Here is an 18410-nt window from a genome sequence, read left to right on the forward strand (position 1 = left end):
TATCCCTAAGCTTAGGGATATCCTTGGAAGAGGTCGCAGAAGCTTTCTTCATGCTTGCCCTTGTTCTTTTCGTCACACCACCAGGAGCACTTTCCACTGTTCCTCCCTCAATAGTATCCTCATCCATATCAAGATCCACTACAGGTTTCTAGAACCTTCAAGGAACTTGGCAATATCCTCTAAATTCTTAGTAACCAAGGTAAGGATGTCTGGGATCATCATCAGAAAGTTTTTCATAGTTATTTTTCCTTCCTCAAGATTACCAATCTGAGCTTCTAGCTTCTCCAACTTTTCCTCCATTCCTTTTTTCCACTGTTCATGGTTTATTTCGGCTTTCTTCCCTTTTTCTTCCTTCTGTTTCTTAGTTTTTTCTATCTTCCTGATTCCTTCATAAACCCACCTATGAAAACCCATGCGAGCCTCGGTCTGGTTTTTGAGTTTGTCTAGAATAATCCCCTCTCCATCTTTATCCTAATACCTGCTCGAATTATCCTTGTCCTTCTCTTGCTTAGTTTCCTTGTCCTTTTCCTGCTCAATTTCCATTTCCTTTTCCTCATTAACCCTAACCTACTGTTCTAGTGGCTGACTGTTAAAAATTCCTATGCTCATACTGTAGGTCGGACTATTTTGATCGGATACTTCCTCAGCTCCTCCTTCCTCTTCTCCCACTTCATCTTCCTTCCAACTCTCCTCTCCATCAGACTCATCAGTCTCCATCTCACTTCCATCTTTACCAGTGTCCTTAGATTCAATCTTTGTGTTCTTCTGATTACCCTTATCCTCTTGAATTTTCTCCAAAGTAGCTTTTTTACCTTTTTTGCTCTGAGTATCATCTTCCTTGCTAGGCCAGCCTTCCTCCATCTTCCTCTTACCTTTCCTCAGAAACGTCGACAATCTCTTGTTTTCTTGGATAGCCAGGATCTTGCAATGCTCATAAATGAGCAAAATAAGGCTGCTATGAATCACAGGCGAGGCAGAGTTCTTGCTATGTTTATTCAGAGACCGCGACAAAGACCTAAAGAGGTAATAAGGCAGAGATATCCTCTTCTCATGTCTAAAATGATTTAAAAGCACAAAATGGTATGTGTGGACCCTGGTAAAATGACCCTCCATAGTAATATATTCCATTATGGCATTGAGCACACAACCCCATATTTTCTTAATATTGGAAGCATCATAAACCCCCCCCCCCCCGAAGCTTTTCCTATTTTTGCTCTCTCCTTCTCTTTTCTCGGAAAAATTTTAACAGCGTTATTAGACACTTTCAGGTCTCTAAAGAAGTTAAGGCCAGAGTGAGGCATACCTTTAACCGTTGCTATGAGATCTGCATCCAGCTTAAACCTCACACTATGAATTTTGAAGGATTTGTTACTCCAATTTGTAGTGATTTTCATGACTGCTAGGTTAACTCTGCCTTTATCATAGTCGACCAACCTTTCCATGAAGTTCATCATGAATCCTTTCTCCATCTTAGCCCAAACCTTAGGCATCTCCTTCCATGTCAAAATATTATCAGGTTCCTCTCTTCTTAGATCCCCCCATTGTAGAATTCAATTTACAGTTTCTTCTCTTCTGCAACTTCAAAGCTTTCTTCCCAGTGACACTCGAAGTTTTGAAAATGCATACCCACAAAGTGTGCGGTAAATTAATTTTTTTGATTAGGACTTTGTCATTCTGACATGTCATCATTACCTTTCTAAACATTTGAATATTACTCATTACAACATTCATGATTAATCATGCGATCCCTCTTTCCCCATGAATCTGTCCTTTCTGATAAGATCTTTAATATTAAAATCCATATTAACTTCCCCATTCCAAATACATTGGGCTTTGGACATAACACCTAGGCTTGCTAACCCATCCGCAACCCCATTTTTTTCTCTATAGGCATGCTCTATAATAATAAATTTAAACCTAGCAATTATTTCTCTAGCTCTAAAAATAATATTTTCTATAGTCCATGAAGGCTCAATTTCTCCCTTAAGGCATTTAATTATGTTAAGAGAATCTCCTTCCAACCATAGATTATCATGATTAAGATCTTTTGCAATAATCAAAGTGTTCAACACCGTCGCAGCTTCCGCATAATGACTAGTCTGGTTACCCAAGGGGCCATCAACTACCACAATGCAACTTCCAGCAAAATTCCTGACAATTCCCCCATAACCAACTTTCCCCGGATTCCCCTTAGATGCCCCATCAAAGTTGGTCTTAATCCATCCCTAGGAAGGAAAGAACCATACAATACCATCACGCCCCTTATCCATATTGATTATGTTATTGGATAAATTCCATCTTTCATTAAAGTCTTCTTTAGCATCTAAACCATGATCAGTTCCATTTAAACATTCAAAAATCCCTCTATAGATTTTATCCACCACCACTTGAGGGTTAGCACTTTTGTCCCTAAAAATCTTGTTGTTTCACTCCTTCCAAATGTTTCATATAACATTAGGGAGAGTTAGTTTCCAGAGCTCAACATTCTTAGAATTGGATGTAGGACAAAACCATTGCTGCCAAAAATCTTCCAAAGAATTTGGGAAAACCCAGCACAACTTCCACCTACTGAAAATTATATTCTAGATTTCCTGACTGAAATTACACTGGTATAGGATATGACAAGCAGACTCTTCCTCCCTACAACAAAGAGAGCACCTGTTAGGAAAAACAAATCCACGTTTGTGGAGATTATCAAGAGTTAACACCTTATTTTAGATAAAAATCCAAAAGAAGATATTAATTTTGGGCATCAATTTCTTTATCCAAACTTTAGCACACAAAGGGATCTCATCCGGCACTTTGTTGTGGATAGACACTGCAGAAGACACAGAATATTTCCCATCCAAAGTTTCCTCCAAATCATAGAATCCTCAACGTTGTCCCTAAAAATTTTAGAAGCTAGCAGAATCTCTAGACTTTTTAATCTCGGATAATGCTAGCTGAACTCAATCCATTTCCCATTTATCTAGTAGTTTCTAACAAAGCCTCCATACCTGCTTTTGACCAGTCTTTCCATTCCATAAAGATAGGAATTTCCTCCAACGGTTTATCCATAAGCCATCTGTCCACCCAAAATCTAATAATTCTTCGATTCCCCAATTTCCACATTCTTCCAGCTGCTGCCCAATCTTTAGCCATTTGAACTACATTCCAAATAGCAGAACCTTCAACCAAAAAAGTATTTTCCATAAATTCTTCCTTAGAAGGTTGCATGTAAAGATATTTCTTTTTTCATATTAAATTCCATTCTCTTTCCTCCTCTTTCATTCTCCAGATTTGTTTAGCTAACAAAGCATTATTCATAACAGTAATATTTCTTAATCCCAAGCCCCCATAATTCTTAGGAGTACAAATATTATTCCATGCAATAAGGGGGATTATATTTTAATCTTCCACTCCCGACCATAAGAATGTTTTTTGAATTCTTTCAATTGCCTCCACAAACTTTCTGGGGATTTTTAACAGACTGAGGGTGTAGATTGGTAAATTTTGAAGGGTAGGTTTAAGCAATGTCACCTTACCTACTTGGATAAGGAGGGCTCCTTTCCACCCAGCCAACTTGGTATTGAATCTATCAACCAGCTTCATCCAGAAATTCTCTGAAGGCTTCAAACATAGAGGGAGACCCAAATAGGTTGAAGGGAACTCAGCAATTTTGCAACCAAGGATTCTTTCAATCCTTTTTTGTCTATCCTCAAGGGTATTGATAAAGAACAAAGAACTCTTCTCCCAATTTTTTTTTTTGACACAAAGGAGTTTCATAGGAATCCATAACACTCTTCGTGTTTCTTGCTTCCCTAATGGTAGCTTCTCCATTGTGATCGAATCATCAACAAATTGTTCATGAGTACAGGTTATATTGGAAGATGAAGGTTTAAGGCCTTTGAGTTTACCTTCTTCCACATTTCTCATAATAAATCTACCCAAACTTTCAGCTAAAATAGTAAACAAGATTGGAGAGATGGGTTCCCCTTGTCTTAGGCCTCTATAGCTTTTAAAGAAACTGGAAGGGGATCCATTAATAATAACTGTAGAGTTAGAAGTTCTGGTCAACTGAGAACAAAGCTTAATCACCTTATCCCCAAACCCAAAAGATTTCATAGTTTTAAAAAGGAATTGCCAATTCACTCTATCATAAGCCTTAGACATATCCAGCTTAAGAAAAAATCCTTGTTTTTTTGCAGCAGTTAAAGAATGAATATTCTCATGAACAGAAATAATAGAATCTAGAATCTATCTTCCAGAGTCAAAACCATTTTGTTGGGCCAAAATAATGTGAGGAAGGATATCCAGCATTCTAGAAGTAAGAACCTTAGATATGATCTTGTAAACCAAATTGCAAAGACTGATAGGTTTGAACTTATTAAGAGAATCAGCTCCAAAGATCTTAGGAATAAGAACAATAAAGGTAGCATTGAGTTCTTTTAAAAACCTCCTCAAACCAAAGAATTTTTAACTCCATTACAAATATCAGTCTCCACAATATGCCAAAAGTTTTGGAAAATAATATTGGGAATCCATCTGGTCCAGGAGATTTATCTCCAAACAAAGAGAACACATCCTTTTTGATTTCCTGATTTGAAGGGATCCGAGATAGATTTTTTTTATCAACCTCCTTTAAAATAGGAGGAATGGCTTGAACAAGAAGGTCTTGATTACTGATATCCAGCTCGTCCCCCCTCCCAACAGATTGCTAAAAAAATCCATAGCTTCCTTTCTTATTTCATTTTCATCCAATAAAATCCCCCTATTGCAAGATAGTCTTGAGATTCTACTAGCTGCCCTATGCTTAAGAGCAGTCAAGTGATAAAACCTATTGTTTTTGTCACCTTCCTTCAGATACAACGCTCTTGATCTTTATCTCCAAAAGGTTTCTTCATTAGAGATAATTTTATGGTATTTAGATAGCAACCCATTTTCAGCCTTTCTCAAATCCTCAGAAAGCCCTTCCTCTTGGATTTTCTCTTGAACATCTTTTAAATCAGTCTTAATTTGATCTACTTTTAAAGATATCTCCAAAAGTCTCTTTGTTCCATATCTTGACTTTATCTTTTAAAATGTTAAGCTTTTTAGCAACTCTGAATTAGGTCATTCCCTCAATCTCTGAGTTCCACCATTCAGCAACACAAACTTCCAATGTCGAGTGGGATAACCAAGCTTTTTCAAACCTAAAAGGAAAATTTCGCTTGGCAGACTTTGAGTTGGCAGTGAAAGAAATAGGGTAATGATCAGATCCAATCTTAATGATTGATGCCAAAGAACAATTATATTTAGATAGCCAATCAAGAGAAATAAGGGATCTATCAAGCCTTACTTGAATGAGATCAGATCTAGTTCTCCTATTGGTCTAGGTGTAATTAATCCCTTGAAGATCCACATCCATCAAAGCTTGATCATTAATAAAATCCATAAAATCTTGTCTACCCATCGTTTGCAAAGGGAGGCCCCCCATCTTTTCATCCTCTTTTAAAGGAGTATTGAAATCTCCCATGATCATCCAGCTTTTGTCAACAAAACTTAATCTATCTTCAGCCAGACTCCTCCAAAGCTTAGTTCTTCCAGCTTTAGAATTAGGTGCATAGACATTAGTGATAACCCATTCAAAGTTATCCTTAATATGCTCAAACAAGACTGAGGTCCTATTGGCCCCTAAAGCAATTTCCTTACCTATAATAGTATTTTGATTCCAAAAGATAGTTGTACCTCCTGAGGCTCCCTCTGAACTGGTTCCTATCACCCCATTACTTTTGAATATTCTAATATTTTCCACTTTATCCTTACACATCTTAGTTTCCTATATAAGTACTACGTCCGGTTTATTATCTCTAACTATATTATGCAACACATCTTGCTTATGGGGGCAATTCAACCCTCTAATATTTCATGAGATTATCTTCATACTTTAACCAGGGATAAGGCTGACTCAATGGAGCTCTGTGTTCCATCAGCATGATTCTTCCAACTTTCATGTTCCCTCTGATTCTTTAAGGAAGCTCTCCCCTGCTTTTGCTCTGACTTCCAACATCTGCCCCTTTCTTATTCTTACTTCTAGTTGAGATACCTACATTGGGTCATCCATTATTTGACTTGCCTTCTTTAGTACCGAGAATCCTAAGATTTCCCTCAAGAACCACCGTTTCCAAACTTTTAGGAGGAGTTTTACATTGGGAATTCAGGATCATATTTCCATTTTGCTTCGGACTTCCATTGGTTAATAACAACAAAAGCTCAGTATCCAAGATATTGCAGTCTTGCACTTCATTAAAGTCTTCCTCATTTTCTTTATTATGAGATGAAGTCGAAGCATCATCATAGGAACTCTCATCAACTTTACCCTGGATGATAGGACCAACCTTTTGATCCTCTGATTCAGATTTTTTAACCTTTTCTTCCTTCCCATGCTCTTCCTCCTTGTTGCTTTCTTTATAATTGTTAGAACAGTCACAAACAGATTTTTCAATGTTACTATTCCCACCCTTCTTTTCCTCATTTTCCATCTCAGTCACTTCCTTCTCAAGAACAACCTCTAAAGGTAGTTCATCATTCTTCCCTTTCATTTGTCATTTCTATTTCAGGTTGCTATCATTTTTACTAATCTTACTCTTCTTAAGCGGGCAAGATTTTGCCCAATGACCTAACTTTTTATAATGAAAACAAACAAATAGGAGAGTTTCATATTCAATCGCTTGGGTCCATTTCCCTAATTTAGATGGGATCTCAATAGATTGAGGCATATCCATCATTTGATTAACATTCACACAAATACGAGCAAAAACCAACCTTGCTTTAGCTGCTATCATCGGGTCAATTGAGACAAGATCTCCAAATGATTCTGCGATCCCTTTAAAGACTTCCTCATTCCAGAATTCCAGTGGAAGGCCAGGGAGACGTGTCCACATAGGTGCCAATACAAAAAAGGACTCATCTAGTGGGAGGTTATGAGCCCATTTCTGTAAAGCCAAGGTTGACTTGCCGAACATCCATGTCCCTTCACATAGCGCTTTATTCATATCTTCTTCATTATTAAAGGCAAAGGAAAAAAAAACCCTAGGCAAAGCCGCCACATCCACTTAACCTTTAAGAATCCATTTCCTCCTTATGAAATTCCTTACAACATCAATGTTAGGTCTAAAACCAGCAAACCTTCCCATGAAGGTCGTAGCTAAGCTAGACACAGTGAAATCAACCAGCTTATCCAGAACAAAAATAGAAAAAACCCTTGTTGCCAGATCAGAGATATTTTTAACTTCTGGAAGAGCAAATTTCACCAGAGGCCTGACTCCAAAAAGAGCAGACCATTTCTTTTATTTACCTCTATCATGTGGGTCCCCAATTTTGGAATCTTTATCTTCCACTGATTTGACTGTCGTCTTGTCCCCCTCGATACCCTGAGAAGCTTGGGGACCAGCATGATTACTAGCTCCGCCCATAGGAAGACTACCATCCCCATGAATTCTGCCATCCCCAGATTTGAAATTTGAATTTCCCACTCACCGTTCCTCTTGCCGCTCCTCTGCCATTATTGTTTCTCTTTTTGTTTCATGCATTAAGTTTCAATGGTATTGATATTAACTGCTAATATGTTAATCGGCATTAAGTTTGGTTTACCGGTATTAAGTATTAAGTTTGATTAAGTTATAATTGGGTTGAAATTCATTGACAACTGATTCACCCCCCCCCCCCCCCCTCTTAGTTTCCCTTCCAATTCCTAACAGTTGACAATGTGGGATGGTTTGTGTAATAAGGCCAACAACTTCAAGAAATGTGTGATTTAAGAACCTTTCCCATTATTTATGTAAAAGTTGGAGAGATTAGTGATTTTGATGGAAAATATATAGAAACAATAACCACAACCAAACTTCTTATAAATTCAAATCTTCCACAATGATAACAATTGAGATCCTGGTTTGATATAGAAGGGAAGAATCTCACTTCTCATTCTATTATAAAGGAAATATCGTCTATTAAAAAATCTAAATTGTTGAAATCTATGAAATAGATTAAGGATGAGGAACTTGGTAAATCTCATAGACCTTAGTGGATTGTGATAAAATCTATCTTATCTTTCATAAAGGTGGATAATTTCTATTAGACGTCTTTTTTTGTTAAATATTGAAGGTAAGCAATGAAAAAAGAAGGTGAACAATAATGGATTTCATAATTGGTATTTTGAAATATGTGATAAGAGTTTTCCTTAATGTGATTATTGATGTGTGCTTCAATGAAAAGTGAAAGAAGATACTACTTTCAGTTGGGTTACTACTTTTGAAGAAGTAGGAGAAGAAATTATGGGTGTTGCATCAAAGAAATTAAACATATTGAAGTATGAAGAGCAAGATGATGTCAAGTGGTGCAGGAGCAACCCTTCAAGTTGATCAGTCAAGCTCAGAGGATGAAGGATAAGGCATAAAACATGTCTTAGGATGTTTTACATGTGTTTCAATCATGCATTGTGTGTTTGTAATAAAAGACCCCATCTTTTGAACCAAACTCCTATTTTGGCATCTTGATAAGCCAATTAGGACTTTTGGACAAAAGGGGATCAAGTGTGTGTAGGACATAGTTATCCTTGTGGTTTTAGTGCTTCTAGGATGTTTTAGGAGAGGTTAGTCTTAACCCAAGGCATTAGGAGATGAGGAATGACATTTTGACAACAAAAGTTGTCATAAGCAACTTTTATGCAATTTTTGAATTTTTGTTTGTTTGAACTCCTCCAACAGATCTAACCTCTTTATTCAGTTGAGAGAAGTTTTGGAGAGGTATATACACCTTGAAGATCCAATTACCAAGGTTATACTGTATGGAGGAAGGTTTTGATGACTGCAAACTAATGAAATTCTGAGTTTTCCTGTAATTTTGGAGTTTTGGCATGGGGTACGACATTGTGTGGATTGGGATCAATCCCCAATGATGTGATTTTGTTAGAGTAGTGAATTACCTTTGATTTGGTTTTGGTTTTAGGTTTAGACTGTGTGTTTTGCTCCTGTTATTCCAATTTTGTTGTAGGTACCCGGAAAACCAGGGCTTACCTAGGGTTTTTGCTTCTCCATGGCCATAACCTGCAATTTATCCATATGAAACTCATGGGATTGGGTGAAATGCAACTATGGACTATGTATTCTAAGATTCCAAAAGAATTTTGCAGGAGGAGCAAGGGAGGTGTGTGTTTGATCAGGCCCTAGGTAGACATCTCTATGTGGCTACCTAGTCCTTAAACAACAAAGCTACCCTAGAAGGAAAATGGCGATGATTTCAGGCACATAACCCTGGAATCCATGAGGATTTATCGTTCCCCACATTCTCATAGGATTTTTCTTGTATGGTTTTTTCATTTGGATATAGTTGCTTCACAAATGGAGGTCTAATTAGCCCTTTATGACAGTTGACCTTCACCGGGTTCAAACCTTTTTTTGTCAAATCTTGACCTTTCCTTTTGGTTAATTGTGTAAGACCTAAAAGGGTATTTGAATCTGTGATTTTTTTTCCAGGGTGTTTTGGAAAGTTTGGACTTAAGGTCCCTTTACCCGTTTCAAAGGGCTACTAGCAAATAGGCTTGATTGTGAAGGTGCTATAGGATATGGTGTTGAATCCTTAAAACCGGTGTTTGATCTGGTCCATGTGAGTCATGTCTGACCCAAAATAGGTGTGGTAATGGACAGGAACCCTTGGAGGCTTCATGGTGCATGATGGAGCAAATTATCCAATTTGAGTAAGTATGAGTCTTGGAGATTGTGAGATGTTGAACTAATGTTGTAGAGCCTTGCCTTGATAGGATCCTATTGTTGTTTTGAGGGGTTAGTATCATACATCTTGGAGTGTTTGTTAGGATACAAGGAGGGCTCTGCATCAAGTGGTATTAGAGCTAGTAACGTCTTTGGTAAAGAGGTAGAGGTTTGAGAAATGGTAGAGGGAGATGAAGAAGTCCTTAGAGGACAGATCATGAATTGGCAATGATTGTGAGAGACCATGCCACTGCTTGCAAGGAAATGTAGAGGGTGTTAGAGAGATTGAGGGGAAGAGTAGATGGGAAGGAAGATGGAGGCACTAGTAGTGGTGAAGAAGGGGATGAAGATGATATCCCTATGCTGGAGGAAGAGGTGATTCCTCCTGACCAGAGGCACTTCCTTAATGCCCTCAAATCCATGGAGAGGAGAACCATGGAGCAAAAGATTGATTTGCCAACTTTCACTGGGAAGATGGAACCAGATGTAGTGGTAGATTGGATAGACTCCCTATCTAGTTTCTTTGAATGTGAAGATTGATAAGTCCAAGTTGAAGGGAGTCACCCTAACTTGGTGGAACTTTGTCCAAGAGGAAAGAGAGAAGGACAAAAAACCCAAGATTATTTCTTGGAAGAAGATGGTTTCCTTAGTAAAGGAGGCCTATGTACCCAAATATTATGAAATTCAACTTCATAAGAGGAGACAAAATCTCAAGTAGAAGGAGATGGATATGAACTCTTACACTAAGGAGTTCCAAAGGCTATGTATGAAGTCTAAGACAAAGGAGGAAGAGAGTGAAAAAGTTGCTCAATACCTAAATGGATTAAGGTACAACATTCAAGAAGAACTAAACCTCCTTAGCCCAGATATCGTTGGTAAATGCCATCAACTTGGCATCAAGGTGGAAGAGAAGATCAGAAGGAGACAAGAGCAGAACAATAAAGGAAGAGGAAGACAGCAGAAAGGGGGGAGAATTTTTTTCAAAAGTAAGGGAAATGGTTTTGGAAACCAAGGTGAAACCAATCAAGAAGGCACTAAAGGAGAGAGTAGATCCAATAACAATGGAGGATACAATCAGAGAGGTAACTTCAGAGGAACAAGACCACCATTTAGGGGAAGGTCTCAAGGTAGAGATCCAATCAGATGTTATAACTGCAATCAAGAAGGGCACATGGCCAATAGATGTCCTAACAAGCCTACTAGTTCCATGGGGGAAAGGAGAAGTAACATGGTTCTAGAAGTTGATTGCTAAAGTGTGGCAAATGAAAATACATACCAAAGTGTCACCCCTGATAGTTATGGCTACCCTGAAAGAGGTGAAGCTTTGATGATCAGAATAGCACTAACTACCATGAAGATGGCTGACAAAGAGCCCCCACAAAGAAAGTCTCTATTCAAGACCACTTTCAAAGCGGGTGGAAAGGTATGCAAGGTTTTAATAGATTACGGTTCAACTGAAAACTTTGTGTCTCTAGAAATGGTGGAGAAGCTAAAGTTGAGGAGACTACCTCACCCTTGCCCCTATAAGGTCTCATGGCTCACCCAAGGTCAGCAAGCAGTTGTGGAAGAGCAGGCTTGGGTAGAATTCCATATTGGAACCTATAAGGATAGATTGTTGTTTGACATTGCAAAGATGGATGCTTGCCATCTCCTATTTGGGAGACTGTGGCAATTTGATTTGAAGGCACAACATGATGGTGCTAGGAACACATATTAGATCACCAAAGATGGTAAAGTGATTGAGTTGTTACCTTTGATGGAGAGTGAGGAGGAATCCAAACCAAAGGAGGCCAAGATGTTGGTGTTAGGAGGAAAGCAATTCATGAAGAACATAGCAGATAAAGGCATTGTTTGTTATGCCCTTATTCCTAGTCTAATAGTGACAAAGGTGGAAAAGTTTGAAGACAAGAAAGAAGACAGATTGAGGTTGGTTGACCCTGCAGTGTAGCAGCTACTAAAAAAATACAATGGTGTCATCTTTGATGGCATGTCAAGGTCACTACCTCTCATGAGGGATATAAAACATTGCATAGATCTTATACCTGGATCCACCTTGCATAATAAAGAATCATACAAGCTCACACCTGATCAGACTGTTGAGATGGCAAAATAGATTGAAGAATTGTTGGAGTCCGGACCAATTGGCAGAAGTTTGAGCCCATGTGCAGTCCCTGCAGTCTTGGCACCAAAAAAGGAAGGTGCTTGGAGGATTTTCACCGACTCAAGGGCTATCAACAAAATCACTATCAGGTATATATTTCCAATTCCTAGGATTTAGGATTTGTTAGATTGCTTGGGGGGTGCTAGATATTTTACAAAAATTGACTTGAAAAGTGGCTATCATCAGATTAGGACTAGGCTAGGAGATGAGTGGAAGACTGCATTTAAAACAAATGAGGGGTTGTATGAGTGGAAATTCATGCCCTTTGGCTTATCTAATACACCAAGTACCTTTATGAGGTTAATGAATGAATTTTTGAGGGATTTCATATGAAATTTTGTCATAGTCTACCTAGATGGCATTCTGATTTTCAGTCAAACCAAAGAAGAGCACCCAAAACATGTAGACCTAGTCCTAAGGAGATTGCATGAAGAGAAATTAATGATCAATTTGGAAAAGTGTTTGTTTATGCAGGAAGAGATCATCTACTATATGGTGAGTTGAAAATGGATCAAGAAAAGGTGAGTGCCATATTGTCTTGGCCTACGCCTAGAACAATGAATGATGTTAGAAGCTTTCATGGATTAGCCACATTCTATAGGAAGTTTATAAGAGGCTTTAGCCATATTTGTGCTCCTATGCTTGATACCATAAAGGGAGGACAAAAGTGCAGGTTCAGGTTGACAGAAGAGGAAGATAACTCCTTTGAAACATTGAAGAGAAAAGTTGCAGAGCAGCCGATCCTTGCCCTACCTGATTTCAACAAGATCTTCCAAGTGGAGTGTGATGCTAGTCACATGGCTATTGGGGCAGTGCTCAATTAGGAAGGAAGGCCTATTACCTTCTTCAGTGAGAAGTTAAATGAGGCAAAGAGGAGGTATTCATCCTATGACCTAGAGATGTATGCTTTAGTACAATCCTTGAAAAAGTGGAGACACTACTTGCTGCCAAAAGAGTTCATAGTCTTCACAGATAATCAGGCCCTTAGTTTTATAAATAGCCAAGAAAACTTAAAATCACAGGCATATGAAGTGGGTGGAGACCCTACAAGCCTTCACTTTCACTCTTAAGCATAAGAAAGGGGCCAAGAATAAGGTGGCGGATGCTTTGAGAAAAAGATTCCTAACTACAAATCAGATCCAGATGGAGAGTGTTGGAATAGACTCCTTGAAATCCATGTATGAGGATGATGAATACTTTGGAGAGATCTATAAGGTATGTGCTTCATTTGATGAGCGGTTTCAAGTTGATTTCTCTAAAAAAATTATTTAAAATGGATTGTTGTTTAAGGGTGCACAGTTATGCATACCCAAATGCTCTATGAGACTAAATATAATCAGGGAAAAACATTGTGGAGCAATGGCAGGCCATTTTGGCCTTGAGAAGACACTAGATTTGGTGAAGAGGCACTAATTTTGGCCCAAACTACAAATAGATGTTAGGAGATTTGTGGAAACATGTGTGATATGCCAAAAGGCAAAGGGGAAGTCCACAAATACAAGCCTATACCAGCCTTTACCCATTCCTTCAACACCATGGGAAAGCATAAGTATGGATTTTGTTTTAGGATTGCCTAGGAAAAGGAAAGGATATGATAGTGTTTTTGTAGTGGTGGATAGGTTTAGTAAAATGGCACATTTCTTGCCATGTAAAACCACTTGTGATGCTTCCTATGTTGCAGATTTGTTCTTCAAGGAGAATGTCCGGATACATGGTTTTCCCTTGACCATAGTCTCTGATAGGGATGTGAAATTTATTGGACACTTCTGGAGGACCCTTTGGAAGAATCTTGGTACAAATCTATCCTTCTCCTCAGCCTACCATCCCCAAACGGATGGTCAAACTGAAGTTGTAAACAAGTCATTGGGAAATCTGCTAAGGTGTTTGACTAGACAGCATGGAGAGAGATGGAATATCATATTGTCTCAGGAATAATTCTCCTACAATGATACAATGAATAGAAGTATTGGTAATTCACCCTTCCAGGTTGTATATGGCATCCACCCAATAGGTGTGTTGGAGTTAAGAGAGCTACCTCAAGGAGAAGTCAGTAGTGATGATGGGGAAACCTTTGCTACTGCCATTATGGAGATCCATGACCAAGTTAAATCTCACCTTCAACAATCTGCAGAAATATATAAAGCTCATGCTGACAAGAAGAAGAGGGATGTCTAGTTTGATGTGGGAGACTTGGTGTGAGTTCACTTGAAGAAGGAAAGACTTCCAAAAGGCAGATATACAAAGCTTATGCAAAGAAAGATTGGACCATGTCAAATATTGAAAAACTGTGGCCAAAATGCTTATGAATTTCAACTCCCATCTGATCTTGGTTTGTCACCTATCTTTAATGTATGTGACTTAACTCTTTACAAATGTAGTGTTGATGCAGGAGAAGAAACAATTTGGGTTATGGCAGATGATGACATTCCCAAACATGAACCACCAAAGTTGCATAAGGTTTTAGACACCAAGGTTGCAAAGAGAACAAGGAACAAAGTTTATATGGATTATTTGGTGGCTTGGAAGGGACAACGTGATTCTGAAGCAATCTGGATGACAAAACAACAGATCAAAGACCATGGTGCAGACCTGCAGGCTCTCATCTCAAGTGGACTTGATATTTCTTCTTCCGGGGAGTATGGTGTAGGAGTAACCCTTCAAGTTGATCAATCAGGCTCAGAGGAGGAAGGATAAATCATCAAACATGACTTAGGATGTTTTACATGTGTTTCAATCATGCATTGTGTGTTTGTAATAAAAGACCCCATCTTGTGAGCCAAACTCCTATTTTGGCATCTTGATAAGCCAATTAGGACTTTTGGACAAAAGGGAATCAAGTGTGTGTAGGAAATAGTTATCCTAGTGGTTTTAGTGCTTATAGGGTGTTTTAGGAGGGGTTATTCTTAACCCAAGGCATTAGGAGGCGAGGAATGACATTTTGACAACTTTGTCAAAAGTTGTCAAAAGTTGTCATAAGCAACTTTTATGCAATTTTTGAATTGTTGTTTGTTTGAACTCCTCCAATGGCTCTAACCTCTTATTTTCAGTTGAGAGAAGTTGTGGAGAGGAATATACACCTTGAGGATCCAATTCCCAAGGTTAGACTATACGGATGAAGGTTTTGATGACTGCAAACTAATGAAATTCTGAGTTTTTCCTGCAAGTCTGGAGTTTTGACATGGGGTACGCATTGTGCAGATTGGGATCAATCCCCAATGATTTGATTTTGTTAGAGTATTGAATCACCTTTGATTTGGTTTTGGTTTGAGGTTCAGATTGTGTGTTTTTCTCTTGTTATTCCAATTTTGTTGTAGGTACCCGGAAAACCAGGGTTTACCTAGGGTTTTTGCTTCTCCATGGCCATAACTTGCAATTTATCCATCTGAAACTCATGGGATTGGGTGAAATTCAAGTATGGCCTATGTATTCTAAGATTCCAAAATCATTTTGCAGGAGGAGCAAGGGAGGTGTGTGTTTAATCAGGCCCTAGGTAGACATCTCTATGCGGCTACCTAGTCCTTAAACAGCAAAGCTACCCTAGAAGGAAAATGGTGATGATTCCAGGCGTGTAACCCTAGAATCCATGAGGGTTTATGGTTCCCCACATTCAAATTGTATTTTTCTTGTATGGTTTGTTCATTTGGATATAGTTGCTTCACAAATGGAGGTCTAATTAGCCCTTTAGGATAGTTGGCCTTCACCGGGTTCAAACCTTTTTTGTCAAATCTTGACCTTTCCTTTCGGGTAATTGTGTAAGACCTAAAAGGGTATTTTAATATGTGATTTTTTTTCTAGGTTTTTTGGGAAAGTTTTGACTTAAGGTCCCTTTACCCGTTTCAAAGGGCTACTAGCAAATAGGCTTGATTGTGAAGGTGCTATAGGATATGGTGTTGAATCCTTAAAACTAGTGTTTGATCTAGTCCATGTGAGTCATGTCTGACCCAAAATAGGTGTGGTAATGGTCAGGAACCCTTGGAGGCTTCATGGTGCATGATGGAGCAAATTACCCAGTTTGAGTAAGTATGAGTCTTGGAGATTGTGAGATGTTGAACTAATGTTGTAGAGCCTTGCCTTGATAGGATCCTATTGTTGTTTTGAGGGGTTAGTGTCATACATCTTAGAGTGTTTGGCAGGATACAAGGAGGGCTTTTCATCATTAAGTTTGGAGACATTATAAGAAAAAATATTTTGAATAAATACATATTTAAAATTCAAGTGATAGAAGAGGCTTATAGTGATGAATAGAGGGTTAGGTGTATTATCTTAAAAACAATAAAAATTATTATTCATCAATTTTTTTTATTAGATTAATTGTGAAGATCTAGGTTTTACTATATTTAATTGCTTTCATGTATATCTTTCTTGTTAAAAAAGTTTTCAAACATTTCACATAGACTCATTAGATATGTCTAAGTTAGTTAATCGAATTTCTTATCAATTAATTAGTGCAAGGGTCCTTACATTACCAAAAAACTATTGGATCTTATGGGTTGTGTGTATATTGTAGAAATATAGATAAACTTGTGAAGTTAGATATTTTTGGTAATCTTATTTTTTCTTTATTTATATTCTTCTTAGTTGTTTTTAATAGTAAATATAGTAATTTATTCATATTTATGAATCTTAAATATTTTAAAATTTAATATCTCTTGACATGTTTTACATAGATTTTAAAAGATATAAATATGTTAGTTTTGATAATATTTTTCTTACAATGTTTCTAAATTTAATTGTAAAAATTTATCATTATTTTAAACAATAATTATGCTAAGAGGTGTAACTCGACAATCATAATACTCTAGGAGCTCAACATATCTACAACAAACAAAATGTTAGCAATAAAGTCATTGTTGACCAATAATTTTTCTTGCTCCCTTCCTTCTTAAGGAAAAACACAATACCAGATCGTGGGATTGGGAGCCTAGAACATGTAATTAGCACTATCAATAGACCGAAGATAAGAAAATGCAACAAACAAGGATATACAAGCCTTCTACTCTTTGATCTCCACTAAACTTAGGAGGGTATTCCTAATTCACAAATCTGCATACATGATAAACTCATTCTAAACAGTAAACTACATACCTCAGAAGTGGATAGTTCTCAGAATTAATGTAGTGGATGTTCATATTGACGGTATGATGAAAGAACAAGGATCCGGTCAACTACTGAGAGGGGGGTTGAATCAGAAGATAGAAAAACTAATAAACTTCACCAATCTCAAAATCAATCTCTCAAGGTAAACTTAGAACTATCAATTCAATATCATTGTCAAGATAAAACTATCAAGTTTAAACTGGTTGACTGTTACAACAGATTAATAGTAAACAACTTGAAACTCACAAACATCCAAATACTTTTACTGACATAAGTAAAAATTCATTGCATATTGTTGTCGGTCATCATGACTTATCAAAGTGGATTAAGTATTTAAGCAAATCAACCATAGAAAACATAACCACAAAAACATTCACCACTTGACACAATATTTTTGACGTGGAAACCCAAATGGGAAAAACCATGGTGAGATTAGACTCACAAGATAACTATCTAAACTCTTCTGAAGTTTGCCCTGTTAGGAGTCAAGCCTGTTAAAGCTTTACAAAAATTCCTATCAAGAACAGATCGGACCACCCGGTTAAGGGATTAACTATAATGCCTTGTTAGAAGCAATACCCTATGAGGAGTAACCTTTGTAAAGGATTTAGAATCCAAGCTAATGGATCACCTTGTTAGAGGATTTGAATAACACCAAGCTTGTTAGAGCTTACCCGGTTAGGGGATTTTAATTTTCTGTAATTGTTAGAAAACAATAGGAGTTTGCTGATTTGTTTGAATAGCACTACACCTGCTTGTTCAGATCCTTTTCATGCTCCTATCTGCCTTTACTCAAACTGTAGATACATCATCCGGTTTGGCAACCACACACTCAACTAAAACTTTGCCAACTCTGAATCTAAACAACTCACCGACCTTAAAAACAAATCAACTAGGTCGGTAACACAACAAAAACCTAATTCACATAGAGATTACAAACAAGTCGGTTCAAGTATGACTGTTGGATTACATAACAATCTCTACGCAACATTCAAGAAAGCCTCGATCGCTCCTTGATCACCACTTCATCAAGCTCAGTAACTCATCACGCGCTTTTTATTATATGCAATATACTTGCTCATTCCCAAGACAAAAACTGTTACCTCAATGCGCCAAAAACACTTTGAAACTCTCTTCATACAATATGCATATGTGTCATAATCATTACCCCTCACCATCAGATCATAAACCAATATAACCAATTCACCAAACTTAATCGGTTAGGGTTTATCAAATCAATAGGTAGGGTTTACCGGTTCAACTCTTCAATACTTAGTAATACCGGTTCACTCCACAAACTTACCTACAAGTTAGAGTTTCCTTTCACCGGCTCTTCCTACCGGTTACAAAACATCATTATAATAACATTACTAGTTAATTGACATCAATGACAACATAACATTTTATTAATGCAACCTTCATGCAAA

This window comes from Cryptomeria japonica, chromosome 10 (assembly GCF_030272615.1).
Source record: "Cryptomeria japonica chromosome 10, Sugi_1.0, whole genome shotgun sequence".
Taxonomy (NCBI): Eukaryota; Viridiplantae; Streptophyta; class Pinopsida; order Cupressales; family Cupressaceae; genus Cryptomeria; species Cryptomeria japonica.